The following is a 15,090-nucleotide window of genomic DNA, read 5'->3' as shown; positions in this document are numbered from 1 at the left end:
TATACACAGTTAGGCATTTACTCGTAACAATTTTGCCATTGTGGGTAGAAACTCTTGCTCATGCTTCATATGATATTCTTTATATGATGTCTCATGTTATGCTCTCTTCTTCCAAATCATTTCTAAATTTGAGGTCCTATTGATAAATATTATTACTGTTTAGTAATAATAGTAATTACTTGTTGTATTAATTTCTCTTTTTCTACTATAAAGGTTGGTCAAAGACTACAATAAAAATATTTGATTTGATACAGTATAAACAATCAAACTAAAAATATGCACAGATGCACAGAATACCTCTCAAACCTTGTTCTTCTACATGTATCATGTGTTTTCACCCACTTTGTGGCTGTCAGCTCTCCAAAAATATTAACAGTAACCTTTGATCACAAAGCTTGCCGATCCTTGACTTGTATTACTTTAAAAATTGTTTTGCAGTTGAAATATGATACTTATAGTATGATAATTGCTGCTGCAACCTGTAGAATTCAAACAGAGTCCTTCTAATATAAGGTGACCAGATTTTAACATTGGTAAAGAGGGACATTGTGGGCGTGGCTTATTTTGTGGGCGTGGCTAGCTGGTCATGTGACTGGGTGGGCGTGGCTAGCTGGTCATGTGACTGGGTGGGCGTGGCTAGCTGGTCATGTGACCGGGTGGCCATGGCTATGTGTATAGGGTAAGGTGAACAGATTTTAACATTGGTAAGAAGGACACCATTGTGGGCGTGACTTATTGTGTGGGCGTGGCTTGGAGGTCATGTGACTGGGTGGGCGTGTCTAGCTGGTCATGTGACCAGGTGGCCATGGCTATCTGTATAGGGACTACTCAGAGGGCTGAAAAGTCATTTCTGACAGGTCCTCACACTTTTGACTGGTCCTCACACTTATGACCATCCTCACATTTATGCCCGTGCACTATTCTTAACAACCATGTCACTCATTTCACAACTGCTTCTCTTCACCATGGTGACAAGATAGGGCAAAAACGTAAAATGTGAGGACAGTCGTAAGTTCGAGGACTGGTCAAAAGTGTGAGGACCAGTCAAAAATAACTTTTTCAGCCCTCTGAGTAGTCCATATGCACAAAAGGACTAACCAGAGGGCTGAAAAAAGTCATTTCTGACAGGTCCTCGCACTTTTGACTGGTCCTCACACTTATGACCATCCTCACATTTATGCCCGTGCAGCATTCTTAACAACCATGTCACTCATTTCACAACTGCTTCTCTTCACCATGATGACAAGATAGGGCAAAAACGTAAAATGTGAGGACAGTCATAAGTTCGAGGACTGGTCAAAAGTGCGAGGACCAGTCAAAAATAACTTTTTCAGCCCTCTGAGTAGTCCATATGCACAAAAGGACTACCCAGAGGGCTGAAAAAAGTCATTTCTGACAGGTCCTCGCACTTTTGACTGGTCCTCACACTTATGACCATCCTCACATTTATGCCCGTGCAGCATTCTTAACAACCATGTCACTCATTTCACAACTGCTTCTCTTCACCATGATGACAAGATAGGGCAAAAAACGTAAAATGTGAGGACAGTCGTAAGTTTGAGGACTGGTCAAAAGTGTGAGGACCAGTCAACAATAACTTTTTCAGCCCTCTGAGTAGTCCATATGCACAAAAGGACTAACCAGAGGGCTGAAAAAATCATTTCTGACAGATCCTCGCACTTTTGACTGGTCCTCACACTTATGACCATCCTCACATTTATGCCCGTGCAGCATTCTTAACAACCATGTCACTCATTTCACAACTGCTTCTCTTCACCATGGTGACAAGATAGGGGAAAAAACGTAAAATGTGAAGACAGTCATAAGTTCGAGGACTGGTCAAAAGTGCGAGGACCAGTCAAAAATAACTTTTTCAGCCCTCTGAGTAGTCCATATGCACAAAAGGACTACCCAGAGGGCTGAAAAAAGTGATTTCTGACAGGTCCTCGCACTTCTGACTGGTCTTCGCACTTATGACTGGTCATCATTTATGCCCATTGTAGCATTCTTAACAATCGTGTCACTCATTTCACAACTGCTTCTCTTCACCATGGTGACAAGATAGGGCAAAAAACGTAAAATGTGAGGACAGTCGTAAGTTTGAGGACTGGTCAAAAGTGTGAGGACCAGTCAAAAATAACTTTTTCAGCCCTCTGAGTAGTCAATATGCACAAAAGGATTCAATTATTTCTTCAAAGTGCTGATGATTGCACCCTGGCTGGAAGAACTCCAACAGGGGAGTATTTCCTCCCAACAGCGGTGTAAAAAACTTAAAACAACCCTTCCCCTTTAAGAAACTCAAGCAAAAAAATAGCCTCCGGAACCGGAAGTGACAGTAAATCTAGGCATCTGCCGGAGAGGCAGTTTCTGTAATAAAGATTAGGCTAGGAAGCAACACCAAATGTTGTAATTAATCCTTACAGGATTAACCCTGTAAAGTGGAAAAAAACAAAAGGAGATTTCTTTTAACAACCGGTTCTCCAAACTGCTTAACTATTTAACTACTTAACAACTGGTTCTACAGAAGTAGAATCCCACCACTGGGTCTACCCATTTATTTTTGCAGGCATCGGTCTACTCATTTGTTTTCTTTTAACACTGATCAGCTGTAGGGCGACCCTTTGAAGCCCCGTGGCAAGAGTTTAAACAGTTTTTTTCCCTCTAGCCATCAGGTGGGACTCAGGAGGCAGCAATAGATTGGGGGTGGGGCCAAATAAAAGGTAAGAATAACCCGGGGGGTGGGTGGGGTGGGCGGGGTGGGCAGAACCGATTCAGTGATGTCATATCGTCACCGCTACTGGCAAGGCCGAACTGGGAGGAACCCACCACTGGCCAAAGGGCGACAGAAATAGTTGCAAATCAGTGGAGCAAGGTCCTATTTGCTTCCTGCTGGTGCTTATGGTGAAACATTATCTTGCTAGAAATGCAGCTTTCTATTCTTCTATTATTTCTGGGTTAAGTTCATAGGAGGAAACTGTGTAGGGCAACCTTTACAGGGCTTTGGAACATTACATATGTCAACCGTATTTTTAATTGCTAGGACAGACAAAAGCAATAAACTCCTACAACAGTAATGCTATGTGATGGAATATAATGGACTCTAAAATAAAAGCCTTTATAATATTCACTACTCACTCAACAACTGAATATTTATTAAATTAAAATTAAATTACAAATCAACAGAAGAATTAATCATGCTTGAACATTGGAGAAATTACATGTTTTTCCTAGAGAAAACAATGCATTGATGTCCAACCCACTCCTTTTTCTTAGCCTGGCTCAGTTCTGCTGCACAGCAGGTCTCCTGCCATCCTGCCTATGACTGACTGCATGATCCTCAAACAAGCGACTGAAAGGGTTATTTCTGCAGATGTTCTAGCTCTTTGATAACATAATCCAGCTGTTACAAAATACCCTGAAGGGGAAAAAAAATAATAAATATGGACTCTCTGGCTACAAGGGGTTTGAAGGGACACAAATCATATTAATTACATCAGAATTGATTTTCACTGCCTCTTTTAAAAAAAGGAAGCTGATACCCTGATTTGTTTATTTACTGGCATGTGTCTTCATATGTCTATGTATACATATTAAAACATGTAAAAAAACCTTAAACTTGTTTAAGAGCATTCTTCTTTTTTAACTTTGATTCTAGCAACTCTTAATAACAGGAAAGCTGCTGTACTTTAGGGCTGTGCCTATGCAGCACTTAAGATCAAAGGGAAAAAATGCTATGGTGTACTTGCTGGGGACTCCTTGGTACAGTTGATTTTTTTGTTTTGTTTTCCAGAATTTCATAGCTGCAGCACAATTTCAAGATTTGTTTGGTGTACAGAATTTCTAAGAGGGTTACATGCAGATACAAGAACTTAATGGAAGATAGCAATTTCACCAGTAAACTAGCCATAAGGACTAAGGTAGGCACCTTATAAACCTAAAATTTCTTGTACTAATGTAACTGATGTGTGCCTCCAAATTGCCAGATGTATACTATATTGGGCAAATTCACAATGACTATTAAGCTGATCCTGTGATTATGCTGGTTTGTCAGTAAACTGGTTTAAGAAAATCCTTTCCAGACCAAGATATTTTAGCAACAGTTTGCAAGGTATTCATTCCAGACTGAGGGCTACCACATCCTCCCTTGGACATTTCTACTGGTGCCCTGCTTTCTTGCATATACACACCCAATGCTAAATTAAATTTGTATATATAAATGTTAAAGCATTAAAATGTAAATATAGGTGAAACATCAAGATGGCGAATAGATGAAACCGGAAGCATTGCAGTAAGACTGGCTGGAAAATAGCGGGCTCTGATGAGCCTGGCAAAAATCCAGCCAGATAAACCGCTGTCGGGAAGTCTTTGGACCGGAACCATCTTGTAGGGACAGAGAAGAAGGAGAGGCATCTCGGACGATGAAGAGGAACAGGTAACTTCCTCTGAAAGTTGGAGAAAACTCTTCAATCCGGCGGGGGGGGGGTGGCAGCCATTGCGACTGCCATGAACCTGGGACAACCAGAATAAGAATTGCCAGTTGCATCCCTTTCTGGACCGGGATGCCTTGCGCACGGTCACTGACGCCCTCGTCCTGTCCCGTCTGGACTACTGTAATGCTCTCTACATGGGGCTCCCCTTGAAGAGCACTCGGAGGCTCCAACCGGCCGCGCGGATGATTATGGGGTGATTATGGGGGCGACACGGCGCACCCATGTAACACCTCTCCTGCGCAAGCTGCACTGGCTCCTGGTGGTCTTCTGGGTGCGATTCAAGGTGTTGGTTACCACCTTTAAAGCGCTCCATGGCTTAGGACTTGGGTATGTACGAGATCGCCTTCTGCCACCGATAGCCTCCCACTGGCCAATATGCTCCCACAGAGAGGGACTCCTCAGGGTGCCGTCGGCCAAACAATGTCGACTGGTGACTCCAGGGGGAGAGCCTTCTCTGTGGGGGCACCTGCCCTCTGGAATGAACTGCCCCCGGAGATCCGCATAATCCCCGACTTACGTACATTTTGCCATGCCCTTAAGACTCTTTTGTTCCAACAGGCCGGGCTGGCTTAGAAAATGAATTTTAATTGGGTGTCTGTAGTTTTTAACATAAGGGCCAAATTTTTATATAATTTAAATTGTTTTTAAGTTTTTGGGTATATGTTTGTTTTAATATGGCTGTACACCACCCTGAGTAGGATAAGCATCCAACACAGTTCCCATTGGCTGACTGGTTGTTATGGCTATTCCAGTTCATAAATTCTTATACACTGACAATATGGACTCAGGTAGAAGCTCATTCCAAAGGACATGTTTTTTCATAAACATGATCATTTTATGAGTATAATAAAATAATGCATAATTTTAATTAAGAATATATAATTACTGAAATGAACCTAAAAAATTCATAACAGTTGGAGAATCATAAAAAGGCTTTCAACCTAGTCACATACCAAGACCACAAGTCTTAGTACAGAAACACATGTTTTCAAGGCTTTCTGAAAGACCATCAGGGTGGAGCCAAACTAACCTCAAGGATAACCTTAGAGGATATTTAGTTTAACCCCCAACTCAGTGTAAGATCCTCTACAGCATTCATTATTTCATTCATTCGTTTGTTTGTTTGTTCATTCATTCATTCATTCCATTTCTGTAGCCGGCCATCAATGACAATTATTTATAAAAGATAACCATTCCAGCATCTGTTTGAAGATATCCAGTGTACTTGAAGGGGCTGCTTGTTCTATTCATTATCCTATAATTGTTTGATTTCTTTGCAATTTAGCTGTTGATGACAAGTAATAGGTGAGAGATCGCTTTGCAAATAGGAACAATTTTGAGATAACTCAGCCATGTGTGTATCATTATCTGTGTGCACATTTCATCTTGTTAGGTGTTTTGTGCCAGCCATGGCAGTTTCTTCAAAGGCCACCAGATGGGAGCAAAGAGGCACTTTTGATCCCACTGGTGGGTCAAGGGGCTCCGGCCCCTGCAGCCCCATTGGGGAGAGTTAGTGGCCCTCCGGGAAGGGAGGGGCCAGGGGCCCCTATAAGAACCTCTGCACAGGGGCTGCTTTCTCCCTGCTCTTGTTCTAACTTCCTACAGGACTGAACCATGGACTCAATCCAGGCATGGATGCCTCCATGCCAGGGAACTCATTTTACTCTACTTTTACTTCTAAATAAAGACTTAATTTGATTGCATCCTTGCGTGCTAAAGTCAGCACGCAAGGATGCAATCAAATTATGTCTTTATTTAGAAGTAAAAGTAGAGTAAAATGTCTTGGAAGTGCCCTCAACGAACCATCGATCTTCGTGAGATCCCTCACAAAGTGGTAGCCGAGGATGGTTAGAGGCAACGCTTCCAAGCCAGCAGAAGCAAGATGCCTGGAGGTTCCAGCAAGAACCCCCAAGAGATGGATGGCAGGAGATACCCAATTGTGGCCAGAAGTCTTCAATCAAGGATGGCTACCCTGCATCCAGTCCCTGATGCAAGCTTTGATCCAGAGGAGGGTACAGATGATCTCTATGCCCCCAGAGATCCCCGCGGAGTGCCAGGGACCCCTTCGCATGCTTCCCTGTGATTGCAAGCCACAGAGGAAAGCATGGAAGGCCAGCAGTCCACCCAGGACTGCCAGGACACCGGGGAAGCAGCCAGGGACCAGGCCACCCCTAGCGTAGACCAGCTCACTGGCGAGGAATGCAGAGAGCTGCTACGAACGCTCCTAGCAACCTGAGGGATGCCAGGAGCCCAGCCACATGGGACACCAGTGCAGGGGGCCTCTGGACACCGGGTAAGTCTTTCCTCAGCACTCAGGAGGCTCCCCAACATGGCGCCGGCCACCCTGGGGGACCCCGGGGACCCGGAGCTTTTGGTGGGAAAATTCCCGCCAAATTGTGACCTGCAGCTTCCGGGGCCAACCAGAAGCAACATGGTGGCCCCCAGGCTACCTACTCCAGTGAGGCTTGGTAGGCCTCAGCTAGGCCACGAGGCCCAGCAACTAATGGCAGCCAGCCGAAGCAGCATGCAAACTGCTCACACACACCCCACACAGGCAAGCCTCGAAGTCTGCCCAGCCTCACCTGCTGCAGCGGGCATCAGGGCCGCAATCCAAGTCCTGGTCACAGCCCTGGAGACCACGATGACCGCGACCTCAACCTCGGGGGCAGCCAGCCTCCCTCACTACCCGCAGAACTGGATGCCCACCCCTTGCTGGTCTTCTGCGTGTAGTGAGGGAGGCTGGCTGCCCCCGAGGTTGAGGTCACGGTCATCGTGGCCTCCAGGGCTGCGACCAGGACTTGGATTGTGGCCCTGATGCCTGCTGCAGCAGGTGAGGCTGGGCAGACTTTGAGGCTTGCCTGTGTGGGGGTGTGTATGAGCAGTTTGCATGCCAGGACCCATGCCTCCAGAGAGTCCCAGAAGAACCCCTGGGGGCTCCAGCCTTCCCAACACCCCCACCGAGGCAATGGAGGACTCACTTTGATGACTTCAGGGGGCCTCCAGCCGAGCCTCCCACCTCCCAAGATGACTGCCTCCTCCGGAGTCTTCAGGACCAGTAGTGGGCCCCTCCAGGAGATCCTCAGCATTTTTGGGCCTTTCCGGCCCCATCCTGCAACCTTCGCCCCCTGGTAAGTGTTCCAGTACTGGGGGGGCTTCCAGAAGACTCTTCAGAGCTCCACAGGCCTGGGACCAGGCCTGGCTCTGAAGCACAGAGAGAGAGGTCCGCTCCCATCGGCTCCTGGGCTGGCATGAGTTCTGAGCATGCCCAGTTCACTCCAGCTGAAAAAGAGAAAAATAATCAGAGAAAAATACCTACACTTGCCAGCAGAGGGATCCCTCTCCCATTTACTTCAATGGAACCAAAGCAGAGGTACCTCAGACAGCAAGTGGGATCAGCATTTTCTACCCCAGCTGTGTCTGTTCTCCCAAATAACTTTGAGAAACTACATCTGGGAGGGTGAGAATTTTAACATATGGAATAAAGAGATACAGGTATGTCTCTTAAAAGAAGGGACCCTAGAAATGCTTTTAGACCCTCCACCTTTCCCTTGGGGGCCTCAAGAAGAGTGGTACCACAGGAAAGCCTATACCACTCTACTGAGCTCACTGGATGCTAAATTGTACCCCAGCATTCCAGATGGGCTCACAGCTGGTGAGATTTGGGGGTTGTTATACAGCTTATGTAATAGTGATAGCTTGGGTTCCACCACAAGACTCACAATGGAGTTCTATAACACGAAGCTAAATTTTGGGGCTAGTATGGCTGAGCACCTGGGAAAGTTGAAGGCACTCAGGGCAGAGCTGGTGCTCACCCCTTGACTGAGGCTAACATGATCGCTGTCATTCTGGCATCCCTGGACAAAAGTTGGGGCAATTTTTTTTTTTTAACACAAACGAACATAAAACACAGATACATATAAACACGTATACATTGATACAATACAAAGAAAAGAAGTCTATTGACTAACTCCTAAGAAACTATCGCATCGGTGGTTGTTTTCTAATTCACCTGTTATTTATTTATTTAACAGTTTGCATATTTGCTTGTTTGCACTTTGACATATTTATGCATATCCAAATGTGACTTTCTACGAATCGTACTATTTATATATACCATCCTACAGTTTTCCTCATGTGCCAATTTCTGTGCTTCCTAAATAGGTTCTCCTAGCGTCTTATTTTACTGGCCCTATCTTTCCCTCCAGCCATGAGTACCATCTTTGCCAAACTATGTAGTAATCGGTATCCTCCTTCTCTTGGAGCTCTTTAGTGAGTCTATCCATTTCTGCACATTCAGTTATTTTTGCAATTATTTTTCCTTCTGTTGGTAATATTCCGGATTTCCAATTTTCAGCGTACACTATGCATGCCGCTGTCAGGATGTGAATAATAAGGTATTTTATCTTTTTAGTATATTGTGGTGTGGTCATTCCAAATTTAAAAAATTCTGGTTTCATTTTGACCTTTTGCTTCGTTATTTCTTCAATCATTCTCTTGATTTCTTGCCAGTAGTGTTGCACCTTTCTACAAGACCACCAGAGATGGTAGTATGACCCCTTTTGTGACTTGCATTTCCAACACATTGGTGATGTATTTGGAAACATTTTAGCCAAGCGTGCTGGTGGGAGGTGCCATCTGTAGAATATCTTGTATAGGTTTTCTTTGTATGGAATCGACATTGTCATCTTATGATTTTCTGTCCATAGCTTATCCCATTTATCCAGTTCTATGTTGTGACCTATATTTCTTGCCCAGCTTATCATATTTTTCACCGTTTCCTCCTCTAATTTGTACTTTATTAAATATCTATAAATTTTAGTTATCATTTTCTCATCCGTGCCTTGTAATATTTTATCCAGTTCATTCGGTTCGGTTTGAAATCCATATTTCTTTTTTTTTTAATGAAGCTTTATTGAATAAAAAAAAATATTACAATTCAAACTTTACGGTTCGGCAACGTGTAGTCATATTATATATTTACAAGTGCGGTATCTAATCAATTATCTAAATATTATACAATTTATACGAAAATTCTTATAAAATTAATTACAATTAAATTAAGATACAATAATATATAGAATTAATTAGTAGTTGTACATTGTTCCCCATGAGTATTAACTTTTGCATTTATTTTCCAACCACCTATACCACAGATCCCAAATCGTGTAAAATTCTGAATCCTCCTTTCCATTTAACACATACGTTAATCTGCACATTTCTGCGCTGTCCAGTACCTTATTGACTATCTGTTCCTCAGTTGGACCTCTTTTCTCTTTCCAATATCTGGCATAGGAGAGTCTAGCGGCTGTGACAATATGAATAATCAAATATTTCTTATCCTTAACAAATGTTCGTTTTAGCACTCCCAGGAGATAAATTTCAGGCAAAAAGTTGATATCCTCATTTAATATTTCTTGGATCCATTTTTGTATTTTTTTCCAAAACTTCCTCGCTTCCGGACATGTCCACCACATGTGGTAGAAGGTACCTTGATGGTGGCTGCATTTCCAACACTTGGAGCTTGCATTTGGATATATCTTTGCAATTCTAGATGGTGCTAGGTGCCATCTATACAGCATCTTATACTGATTCTCCTTATAGCTTATTGCTCTCGTCAGTTTAAGATTGCTGTTCCATATTTCTTCCCAATCATCTAGATTTATCTTTGAGTCGATATTTCTTCCCCAAGCAATCATTTGGTCTTTTAATATTTCTCCTTTAACTAATAGTTTATTCTCTCTGCCTAGCCATACCTTATCAAAACTATTTGTCCCCGTTTCTATTCCCTTTTCCTGTTTATCTTTACTATATCGGGATTTAATTTGTAAATAAGGCCACCAATCAATATGAATCCCTTGCTCTTTTAAAATCTCGTTAGGTTTAAGATTACTACTGTTATCTAAAATGTCTTGATAGGTGAACATTTTCTCTCTACTTATTGTGTTTGGATGAATCATTGCCTCCATTGTAGAGATCCATTTTGGGTATTTTAAATAATGTTTATGCCTAATTTCTTTCAATGTCTTCATTAATGTATCTCTAATTTTGTGTTGGTGGAAACATATCTCTGCCCCCTTTCCTTTATCCCAGAGATAGGCATGCCAACCTCTCAATAGGTCGTGCCCTTCCAGTTGTAAAATTCTTTTGTCTCTTAATGAGGCCCACTCTCATAGCCATACTAAGTTGGCAGCTTTATGGTATAGCTCCCAAACTGGGAGCCCGAATCCGCCTTTATTCCTTTTTTCCTGCAATGACCGTAATGCAATTCTCAGTTTTTTCCCTCCCCAAATAAATTTCCTCATTATCCCATTTAGATCCGAAAAATATTTTTTGTTAATACTAACAGGAGTGGTTTGAAACAAGTATATTAATTTGGGGAGAATACTCATCTTAATGGTGACTATCCTACCAAGAAACGATATTTGCAACTTCCCCCAACGTTCCAAATCTTGCTTGATCTTTGTCAGTAAGGGTGTATAAGGTTGAGCATCTAGAGGTAATCCAAATCCCTAAATATTTTATCTTCTTAACTATTTGGATGCCCAAGTTTTCTACTAATGTTTCCTGTTCTCTTATTGGGATATTTTTTTGTTAACATTTTAGTTTTTGTCATATTTAATTTGAATCCAGATAACTTCCCGTACTCGTCTAATTCTTTCAATACTTTTGGCCCGGTTGTTGACGGGTCCTCCATAATCAGCGCTACATCGTCGGCAAAAGCTTGAATCTTGAAGGTTTCATTCCTAATTTCCAATCCATGTATCTCGTTATTTTGCCTAATTTTCCTTAGCAATACCTCCAGGGCTAATATAAATAAGAGTGGAGAGAGTGGACAGCCTTGTCTTACCCCTTTACTAATCCAAAAAGTTTTGGTCATATCTCCATTCAGTATAATATTTGCACTCTGCTTATCATAAATTGTTTTTATCGCATTCTCAAAGTATCCCCCAAAATTCATTCTTTTGATTTGCTGGATCATAAATCCCCAATTTAGATTGTCAAAGGCCTTCTGAGCGTCGAGGAAGACCAAGGCCAGCTGTTTCTCAGAGTGTGTTTCATAATACTCCAGCACATCCATCACATCCATCCTCTCAAATTAGTTCTAATCTGTCTGCCAGGGAGGAACCCATTTTGGTTGGGGTGGATCCAATTATTTAGTATTATCTTCACCCTACCTGCTAAAATTCCCATAAATATTTTATAGTCTGTATTAAGTAAGGAGATCGGCCTATAGTTCTTCATTTGCTCGGGGTCGGTACCTTCTTTTCCTACCAATGTGATGAACGTCTCCTTACACGATTATGGGATCCTGGAGCCTCTCAGGGCCTCATTACATATTGTCAGAAGTTTTGGTACAAGTATTTCTTCCAAATCCTGATTTTTGTACAATTCTCCTGGTAGGCCATCAGGGCCAGGGGTTTTATTGCTCTTTAATTTGGATATTACCCCCTTCAATTCCTCTGTTGTAATTTCTCTATTTAACATGTCCCTTTCCTCCTCCTTTATCTGTGGGAGTTTCTCTTTGGCAAGATATTGATTTATATTATCAATTGAAATTTCCTCCTCACTATATAACATCTCATAATATTGTCAGACAAACTCGAGTTTCTCCTCCTCATCCTCTAATATTTTGCCTTCCGAATTCTCCAAGCAATCTATAACCCCCTTCTCCTTCTCTTTTTTAAATTTATACGATAGCCATCTCCCGGGCTTGTTTGCATTGTCAAAATAGTATTGTTTAGATTGTTTGATTTTTTTTGCCAGTTCTTCCTGTTCTAATAGATTTAATTTATGCCTTGCTGTCATCCATTGCTCTTTTTTTGCGGTATCACTCGGATCTCGTTGTAATCTCTTTTCTGCTTCTTCCAGTTGGATTAACAAATCCTTCTGAACCTTTCTTTTTTCTTTATTGTTATATATATATGATGTGATATTACTAACCCTCTTAAGTAGGCTTTCATTGTATCCCAAACACATGTTAAGGGAGTTTCCTGATTTTCATTCTCCTCAAAGAAAAGTTGTAGATCTCTCTGGAGCTTCTTAGTAAACCCTACATCTCTAAGGATATGGGTATTTAATCTCCATCTCCTTCGTTTAATCCTGTTTGGGCTTTTCCACTTTATCTCTAATGGGTTGTGATCGGCCCAAACATTCGGGGTGATTTCAACCGAGTGAATTTCTAACCCCAAACTTCTACTGACCCAAACCATGTCAATCCTTGACCAGGACATCTGGGGGTTTGAATAATAGGTGAATTGCTTATCGTTCGGATGTAATACTCACCAGAGATCTACTAAATTATGCTCATCAACCAAATCAAAAAAAGTTTTGGGGAGCCTTTCCCTTTTGGTCTTTTTCTCTATTCCACTCTTGTAATCCACATCCGGGTTTACTACCCCGTTGAAGTCCCCGATAATACAAATATTCGTATATTCCAATTCATCTATTTTATGTAAAATTCTGTAAAATTCTCCTAGATTTCTATTTGGAGCATAAATGGCTACTACTAAAATTGGGATACTACGCCTCTTAATTTCAATTGCCAGTAGTCTCCCTTTATCATCTGAATATTTAAGTTCAGTGGCAATTCCTTTTTTTACATATAGCGCTACCCCCCTCCTTTTTTTTTCTCTGCTAGAGAGGTAAAGCTTTTACCAAATTTTGCAAATTCCAAATATTTCCTCTCCTCTCTCTTTATATGGACCTCTTGGAGGCAAATTATTTCCGGATTAAATTTAATTAATTTTGTGAATATATGTTTTCTCTTCCCTCCGTTGTTTAGACCGTTGACATTAACAGACAGCAATTTCCAACCCTCCATTGTCCGACTAACTACCTAGTTTTTGTTTGTCCTTACAGCTCTTTGTGGTCTTTGCCTCTTTCCTTTAGTTTCTTTAACTTCCTTCTCTTCTAACTCCTTTTCCTCTGGTGTTCCTTCTTTGGATTTTCTTAACTGTGCGTTAATTTCTTCCTGGGAGGCTATATCCAGTTTCTCCTTACTACTTTGGTCTTCTTCTGTACCTCTCAGCTGATCCAAAAGTTCTTGTGCGGAAACAAGACTGTCAATCTTGATTCTTTTCCCTTGCCAAGTAATGAGCATTCCCTCTGGTAAGATCCATCTAAAGGGAATACTTCTCTTGTTTAGTTGTATCGCCAAGAACCTGTAGTCCCTTCTCAAATCTTGAACTTTCTTGGGAACTTGCTTCAGTACTATTACCTCTTTGCCTTTAAAGCTTACAGGTTCATCTCTTACTATGTTGTATAGCATATCTTTCACTTTCCTTCGGGCGAATCTGACATGGACTTCACGAGGGAGCTTGTTCCTCCTAGCGTAGTTGGTTTGCACCCTGTAAATTTTATCCAGCTGTTTTATAATATCATCTTTATCTTGTTGTAGTATTCCAGCTATTAAGTCCACCATAACATTTCCCAGATCTTCTTCTTTATCCTCTACCACGTTCTGGAAACGAAGGTAGAAAGCTGCCCGGTCCATCTCAAGTTGGATAATAGAGTCCTCCAACTCCCTATTCTGTGCCATTAATTTCTGGTCAATCGAGTCGAGGTTTCTCTCATTCTGCTCCACCCTCGTCTCGGCCTTCTTTATCTTTTTCTCATTATTATGGATGGACTCCTGAATCTCACTCACTTTCTGGTCAATAGAATGGATATCAGTTTTAAGTTCTACATGATTATTGGTCATTTTTTCTTGTAACAGGAGCATAGTTTCTTGAATTGTTGACAAAGTCACTTGTATCGCTTGAATGGTTGGTAACATTGCTGATTTGTCCGCTTTTGTTAGCACCTCAGTGGGTTTTTGCGGAGCTGGAGAGGACATTGTTAATGCAGGGTTAGATGACATTTTCTTCCCAGCCTTAAATACTGCCGATGAGATGCTCATCATCTCCTTTAAGATTCTCTTCTGGTTTGTCAAAATTACCTCGATGTTCTTCCGAATTATTATCCACTATCCTCTCTCTAATAGCAAGATTCACTTAATTCATCCAATCATAAATTTACCCAATTTTCCTATCAACTCACAACAATTCATTCAGCTGTTATTATTCAAGATTATATATAAATAAGCTAGATGCAGTTATCTAAACAAAGCCAATATACAATACTAAGTACTCATTCCAATTATAGTCAAAGTTATATCTAAATATAGGTTAGATATAGTTAATTAATCCAGATCAATATATGATAATAAATACTCAATCTCTTCAATATTCACTTTGCGATATTAGTACAATCGTGCTATTTCACACTTATTAAATTCATCAAATATAGTCTATAAATTATTCTTATATAAATCTAAGTTAAATATAGATATAGGTATCAATTTACTGGATATAAGAAGTTAATAGTTTAAGTAAAAGGGTTATACAATAGCAGTAGATTAAGATTTATTAGGTTTTTACAAGGTAATATATAGTTCACTCAAAAAGAAGTAAGAGAAGTTATCTAAAATAATTAATAAAGAAAGAAAAAAAGAATTAGCATCTATATAAATGATATAGAATAGGGATGATTATAGAATAATTAATAAGTTAATAAGTTAGTATTAATATTGATAATAGTAATTGATAAAGAATTCTATAAA

The 15,090-nt window shown here is 41.1% G+C and overlaps 1 long non-coding RNA gene across 1 annotated transcript in view; it reads left to right on the top strand.

The window, feature by feature from the left end:
* Window positions 1-15,090, top strand: part of LOC148115242 (uncharacterized) — a 62,514-nt gene that overhangs the window by 14,153 nt on the left and 33,271 nt on the right. Inside the window, exon 4 of the long non-coding RNA XR_015732768.1 lies at window positions 3,791-3,917. This is a non-coding gene — a long non-coding RNA (uncharacterized LOC148115242). The remainder of the gene's footprint in view (window positions 1-3,790; window positions 3,918-15,090) is intronic.

Source organism: Pantherophis guttatus, chromosome 2, assembly GCF_059756535.1.
Source record: "Pantherophis guttatus breed Tessera chromosome 2, ASM5975653v1, whole genome shotgun sequence".
Lineage (NCBI taxonomy): Eukaryota > Metazoa > Chordata > Lepidosauria > Squamata > Colubridae > Pantherophis > Pantherophis guttatus.
This window is presented reverse-complemented; position numbering and strand designations above follow the sequence as displayed.